Source organism: Neovison vison, chromosome 1, assembly GCF_020171115.1.
Source record: "Neovison vison isolate M4711 chromosome 1, ASM_NN_V1, whole genome shotgun sequence".
NCBI lineage: Eukaryota > Metazoa > Chordata > Mammalia > Carnivora > Mustelidae > Neogale > Neogale vison.
The window spans coordinates 107,865,497-107,873,054 of record NC_058091.1 but is presented as its reverse complement, the minus strand read 5'-3'; the positions used below and the strand labels follow the sequence as shown (position 1 = coordinate 107,873,054).

At 45.6% G+C, this 7,558-nt stretch overlaps 1 pseudogene; it reads right to left on the bottom strand.

Annotated features, from left to right (window-relative positions):
• Positions 1–1,106: 1,106 nt before the first annotated feature.
• On the bottom strand, positions 1,107–2,755 carry LOC122902880 (annotated as a pseudogene).
• Between the last annotated feature and the right edge of the window lie 4,803 nt (positions 2,756–7,558).

The window sequence follows — 7,558 nt, the reverse complement described above, 5'->3', positions numbered from 1 at the left end:
CAGGGTCCTCGGATCAAGCTCCACATCAGACTCTCTGCTCAGCAGGGAGTGTGCTTCCCCTTCTCTCTGCCTGCTTCTCTGCCTACTTGTGATCTCTCTCTCTGTCAGATAAATAAATAAAATCTTAAAAAAAAAAAAGAGGTGTTAGGAGAATCTTTTTTCCTAACATTTCATCTTTTTTTTTTCCAATTTATTTATTTTCAGAAAAACAGTATTCATTATTTTTTCACCACACCCAGTGCTCCATGCAAGCTGTGCCCTCTATAATACCCACCACCTGGTACCCCAACCTCCCACCCCCCCGCCACTTCAAACCCCTCAGATTGTTTTTCAGAGTCCATAGTCTCTCATGGTTCATCTCCCCTTCCAATTTACCCAAAAGCACATACCCTCCCCAATGTCCATAACCCTACCCCCCTTCTCCCAACCCCCCTCCCCCCAGCGGTGATGCAACATGGGGGCTTAAGTGGGTAGGAGAAGAATCCATGAAACAAGATGGGATAGGGAGGGAGACAAACCATAAGTGACTCTTAATCTCACAAAACAAACTGTGGGTTGCTAACATTTCATCTTTGATCACAGTTGCTGACACAGAGCTCCTGAGTTCTTTGAAATTTCCTGAGTAATAGCAACATCCAACACTGGATTTCTAAATCCTCTGGAAGATCCTAAAGTGTCTTTGTTCTAATAAGGTGACTCTTGGTGGGTTCTTAAATGGGGGCTAGTCACAGAAAGACCAAACCATGACTAAAATCTTGAGACTTTCAGCCCTCTCACTCCCCCTAGAGAGGTGAAGGACTGTACATGGATTTAATTATCAATCATGCCTATGTGATGAAGCCTCCATTAAAAAAAAAAATTCAATTAGAATGAGGTTCAGAGAATTTATGGGTTGTTGAGCACATTCACATGCCAGAAGGGTGGCACACCCAACTCCACAGGGACAGAAGTTCCTATGTTTGGGATCTCACTCTATGTATCTTTTCACCTGGATGTTTATCTGTATCTTTTATCATTAGTTTTATTATATAATAAGCTGGTAAATGTAAAAAAAAAAAAAAAGTGCCCCATCCCGTGAATACAAAGTTCACTTCCTCATCTGAAGATTAAAAGATTTCGATATGCCTGCCTTCAGGTTTTTGTTTTGGTTTGGTTTTTGTTTTGTTTTTAGGGCACTTATGTGCAGCTATAAATGTTTTGTCTGTAGACTTCATCTGGATTAAGGCATCTCCTTATGGGTAGCCCTGATGATTCTACACCATATGAACCCTGGGAGTTGAGTGTCTATAGAAAACTCCCCCAAGAAAGTCCAGGAGATCTCAAAGATGTATATGGTCTTTAACATTTATAGCAGTACAAACTGCTAAGGCAAAATAATGGTTAGAAGAGAAATGAGAGAGACTGAGACTTGATTCATCACCTGCTGAACTTCAGCTGCTATGCTCTTGAAGAGGTCAGTGGATCTTTCACACAACAAGTCCTTATGCTTCCTCAATGTGTTCTGTGTATATTCCTCACAAAGAAGACAAAAAGCATTTCCTGTTGGGCTACTGTCCAGGGAAGTAACAAAGAAGATGGCTTCCTTCCCCTCAGTGATCAAAGGCCACCACTTTACCAGTTATGAGCACTCACATGCAGGTAAGAACTTGCTTTTCCTTGGATAAGTACTGGGTTACTTCTTTGGATGTACCACCAGCCAGTTTAAGAAAACTGCTTTGTGAACTTCAGTGTACTGGGTCTCCATGTGATGTCTGAGCTGCTGCGGTACTAGGTCTTTGTACTCCTCACTTACAAACCCAACTGGGGCCTCTCCGTTCCTTCCACCTTGGGCATTCAGACAAAGTGCTATACTTCCCACAGCAATATCAGGTCATTTGAAGAATCCTGCAACATCTTGTTCTGGCCTGCCATAGTAAACCTTGAGTCTTGACTATAGTGTTATCATCAATAAGTTCCATCTTGCTGCAAGTACCGCTTTCAAATTTGGAACTTACTATCTCTGGATCTGCAAAACCTGTGATTATAGGGCTCTGAAATCATTCCTAAAATTATATTCCCCACATCTAACTTGAGAAAGGGTCCATACTGGGATACTGAGCTATTCTCAAAATTTATACACTGTGTCATTTCTGCAATATCCAGTTTATCAGTATCAGATGAACCAGAGCAATACTTCTTGAATTTTCTTCAAAGACAGGGGGGGAAAAAAAAAGTAGTAGTACTCAGGCAATAATACATTCTTCCTGGAAGCCTTAGGATGTAGGATTTGCCTGACTTGAGGTTGCCTACTAATACAGACACAGAAGGAGGTTCTTACCCCAATGTTCTGTTCATCACTCACTGACTGGTTAAACTGGGTCCACCTGCTGCTGGGAGGATAGGTTTTTGGGATGGATCTTAGTTTCTTTATAATTTTACATCAGTTCCAACTGACCCAGTCTAACTAGTACTCTATACTAGTTACTTTGTGTACTTGCTGTTGGCCAGATCCATAACTTTCTATAACAGCAGGATCGGCTCCTTTTCACTGGAGCCCAGCTTGATCCCTCAAGTGGCCCCAGTGGTGACCCTAAAAAGCACTATCGAGTAATCCAGAGACTCATGACAATACGTGGGGAGAGAAGGGCTCTGAGGTAGAGAGGTGGGGTGGGAGTGAGGGGAAAATCTTCAATAAAACCTCTTCTATGAGAAAAGCAAAATGATCCCCACCCCCCACTCCTTGCCACCGCTGCTGCAAAAAGTGGTGGCTAACCATCTAAGTCCACACCAGACTGATACTCCACCCCCTGGGCAGGAAGCATGTAGCTGCCAGCCTCTCAGGGCCTGGGAGTAATCTTAAGACAAGTGGCAGAGTTGCTGGAGCCACCAGTCTCAGTGGGATTTCTCAGGCTCAGAGGGCTGTGCTGCATCTTCCCCTAAGGCCCTGGTGATGCCACCTTCTTCACCTTCAATGGCTTCACAGTGCTGCTCAATGGCAGCTCTATTCCCAATGAGTTTCTAGAACTTGAAGAGGTACCTGGACCAGGTAGGAGCCATCCTGGTGACCCACCTGAGCCTTGACAGTCTCTGTAGCCTCAATAGTCTCCTACAACAAAAGCTAGACTAGTATGATGAGGTGGCCATAGGTGAGAGGTTTAGGGAAGGCAGGCTTTGCAGACTTATCTCACCCAACCTCGGTGCCCTACTCCTCAATGCCAGTGTGCCTCACAGCTGGTGCCCTGTGAGTACTACTTGGAGGTAGCCCACAGCCTCCTGGACTGGCTGAGCATCATGCCCCTATCCCTGAGCCAATGGCCGCTGCTAGCCAAGCCTGACAAATTCTTCTAGAAGGCAGTCATGGGCCAGGTGCACCTACCTCAGCCTACACCGACTGCATGCTGACCTCCATGTATGCCTAGGTGGTGTGGCACCCCATGGTCCCACCAAGCAAGGTGCTGTTCCCCGGTTGCACTCCACCTGTGCTCCTCCTGGAAGTCCTGGTCCCCTTGCAGAACGTGGGATTCTTGCAGAGCATGTAGTGACCCTCCGTCCCCCAGGACCTAGCAGGACCTCAGCAGGCTGAGAGCAAGGAAAAAGTGGGCTCCCTGGGAATCTCCAGGAAGAGAAGCCAGGAGTGTCCCGGGATGCCCTGAATGACCCACTATAGCCAAGGCCCCTCACAGGGCTGAGAAAGCAGCCAGGTACCCTAGGAGGTAAGCCCCGGAGCCCCTCAGAACCATCCCCGGGAGGTACACAGAGCAGCCTCCCCTCTGCTTGGTGTCAGGAAGGCAGATCCTCAGGTAGCCCTCAAACCCAGCAGAGCACCCAGCAAAAGACACAGCATATCCTGCCCGCGTGTCCCATCCATGGAGAAAGCGCCCAGTAGCTCTTACCCTGTTCCAGCTTGTAGTGTGTAAGGACCAGCCTGGCAACTTCCCTGGCCAGCTGAAATGGTGGCCACGCCCAGCCTGGAGAGCAGCCTGTAGCCGGCATGGAGACCCTGGGTTAGACATTAATAGTTTGGAGGAGAAAACTCTGGAGCTGCTTTAGATCGCCAGCGGCATCTGCCCTCGCACTCTTTCGCCCTCGGGTGCCACCCAGGCTGAGACAGCTGGCGGCTATCGCTGAATCCGCTGCTGAACACCGATGCCAGACCAGGGACCCACCCATGGTGACCACTCCCTTGCTGCGGTTAGAAACGCTCCCTCCACGCCAAGCAGAGAGGGAATCCCTCTCGCTTCCTTTGAGCGCATGGAGCATGCGCTGCGTTGCCTCGAACCTACGCACTACGGCGAAGGGGGACTGGCTGAGGCTCGCGCACTCAGCCCGCATGCGCGGTTCGTCTACCTCCTTGCACCACCAGGGTTGTACCTAGAGTGGTCGTGAGAGCTTGAGCGTTGCAAGACTGTACCCACCATACCGACCCTTTCTCCCCTCACATCTCCGACGGCAGGGGCAGGCTGGTGCTGCAAGGGCACGTCCCTAACCACCATACCGTGGAAACGTAAACTCCAACGAGAACAAGAGGGACTTCGGTGTTTCTCGCAAATCCTCACTACCAGAACCCTTCAAGTTTCTCCCGCTGTTGCCCACCCCGCCGAACATCTGCATGGTGGACCTCGATGTGCTTTTCACCCTCCCGCAGCAGACCTGGCTGTCAGCAATATGAGGGCCTCAGTGATACGCGGAAGTCCCTGGCTCACCTCAACGCTGGTACTGCCATCATCAAAGCCACTCTGGTAGCTGTCAATACCAAGGGGGTGGCTGTTGAGGGCTAGGCCAATCGGCAACTTAGAGCCCAGAGCAAAGTTAGTGACAGGGGTCCCTGTCGAAAGTCCTCAATCCCCAGAGGGCAACTCGAAGCCCATCTGGATCATCCAGCAGCCGGCTCCCTCTCTTTTTCCCTGCCCTCGGTCTACCTCAACCTGGCTTACTACACATCTGGGGCAGCTCTCACCTGGTAAATGAGATTTTTCATGGGTGCACAGGCCCTACTACGTTATCAGCGTTCAGGACCAGTGCAAAGAAGAAGGTGAGGGGCCAGTCCTGGTCAGGGTACTGACCCGCAAGCAGAAGTGGGTCTATGACCTCCAGATGACCCGATACGCACCTTCAATTGCATGGCAACACACAAATATTACAAGGCGACGCACCTCATGCACCAGGTCCTGGGCATCGTGGTTCTGTGAGCAGCGGCGCAGCAGCATGCATATGGGTCAACGCCTTCCACCCTGCAAGAAGGAATGCTAGCTCAGACCCTGACACCCACACCTTCATCCCAGAATATGCCACTGTGCTGGGAGTCACCTGCGTCAGAAATAAACTAGGTACTCCCTTCAACATTCCCTCCCCCAAAAACTCAATGTCCACAGATCATTTGACTATGTAACCCTATATGGCAAGAGGAACTTTGGAGGTGTAATTAGGGTTAAGATCCTTGACATAGGGAGATTATCCTGTATTGTTAAATGGGCTCAAAATCAAAATGGGAGAAACTCCAGATGTAGTCAGCCAGACAAAAATGTGACACCACATAAAAAAGCCAGTTCCTGGCTTTCAAGGAGTCTCCCTAGAATCTCCAGAAAGGAGTGCAGGCCTGCTAAACCCTGATTTCAGGTCAGTGAGACCCATGCCATACATTTGATGTATAGAACTGGAAGATTACAAATTTTAGTTGTTTAAAACCACTAAATTTAAAAAATAATAAAACCATTAAATTTTGGTAATTTATTACCAAAGCAATAGATAAAATTTAGCTATCGTCATGAAGGTCTAGAACACAATTGAATTTGACCTCTAATGCAATGGATGTATTTGAGAAACCCTGAACTGTAATTTATCTATGTTGGAGAGTGAAAATGTATGACTAGCTTTGCACAGAAAAGGAAAAGACATAACCTGGACATTTGTTTTTTCATTGTTGTTTTTGTTATTCTTCTTTTACAAGCAGCATCTGAATATTTCAAATAAATCCAGGAGAAGTTGGATATGGGGCCTGGCTTCAACCCTAATGGGGACAATACACCTCTTCTCAGAACCATAATTTTGGAATGAATAGGAACTTAGGAAGCCATAGGTAAGCAATGCAATGGTGAGTGTTCTGGAATGTCTAGATCCTGTGGCATGGCAACAAATTTATTGTAGGTGGAATCTTACTAAACAGATTCTTGGATTTATGGTATTTCTTTAAATTTTACACCATTCCATTTCAACAGCAGTTAGCTAGGTAATATATACAATGGGTCCTATGATAGCCGTCTGATACTTTTTAGCAGAAATTAAAGCAGTCATTCTATATGGTTTGGTGTTCAGAATACCAACTAGTGTATTTCCTCTCCCCTCCTAATCAGAAGCTCAAAATTCTTAGTGATCATCCTGCCCCCAAATACAGAAGTGAGCCTTAACTGGGTTGTATCAATTACTACATCCCTGATGTACTGTAGTAGTTGGTTAGTATATGGTTGTGTGACCAATCTGGGCCATTGAGAAGTGGGCAGGTTTTTCAGAAGACATCTGTTTTGTTCTGGGTATGACTGCCTTTACTACCTACTTCTATAATACTATGCAATGGTGAAATTTAGGAAAAAAATTATCCATCTTTCAAGATAAGGAATAACATATCTATAACTTTATTTTGGAGTCAGAAAATCCTAGATTCTATATACTGAGTAGTATAGATGAGTATATGGATTAAGACATAGGTATTATAAAAAAAAGACATAGGTATTATAACAAACTGAGCAATACATTTGTGTGTATGTATGTGTGTGTATTCTAAACAGTGACAGATGCAATAGTATAACTTAGCTGGAAGTAGGTATAGTGAGTGAAAGGGAAATTTGCCTTTAAACAGAATGAGAACAGAATGGATTATGTCTTAGCAGGCCAAGAAATGAGAAAATAAAAGAATAAACTTCAAATTAATAAATGAATAAATAAATGTGTTTTTAAATATATCAGAGACCAGTTGAAGCCACAAGGACCAGATGCACTAAAATTCCAGAGGAAAAGTTTTGAAATGATGTAATGATGGCCAGCTATTTCATTCCCTTTGGAAATTTGCCAGATCTTGGCATAAGTTGTGTTTCTATTGGCCCTAAGAGACAAATTTTATAGGGGGATAAAGAAACAGCAAAATTTTTGACCACCTTATGGTACTGGCATCATAGCCCGCAAACTGGATGTTCCAGTTATACATTTCTCTGGAAAAAAAAAATCACTTCAAAATTTAGTCTTAAACTTTGACTTAAAACAACAACAATCTTGTTTTCTCATAGTTTCTATGGGACAGGAATTCTGGGAAATACTAGCTGGGTGATTATGGCCTAGAGTCTCTCAAGTGGTTGCATTCAGATGTGACTAGAGCTGAACAGTGGAACGATGGAATAGCGGAAGGCTACAGGGCTCTTCCAGATACAGATATCTGTTTCTCTTTTTCCATCTATGTGGTCCCAGAGCTTGTCCATGTAATCCCTATGGAATAGTTCAGGATTCTTCACATTCGGTGGCCTCAGGGCAGATAAATTGTTAACAGTGCCTGTGAAGGCTGTAAGAGTCAAAGAATCCAACAAGAAGGGCA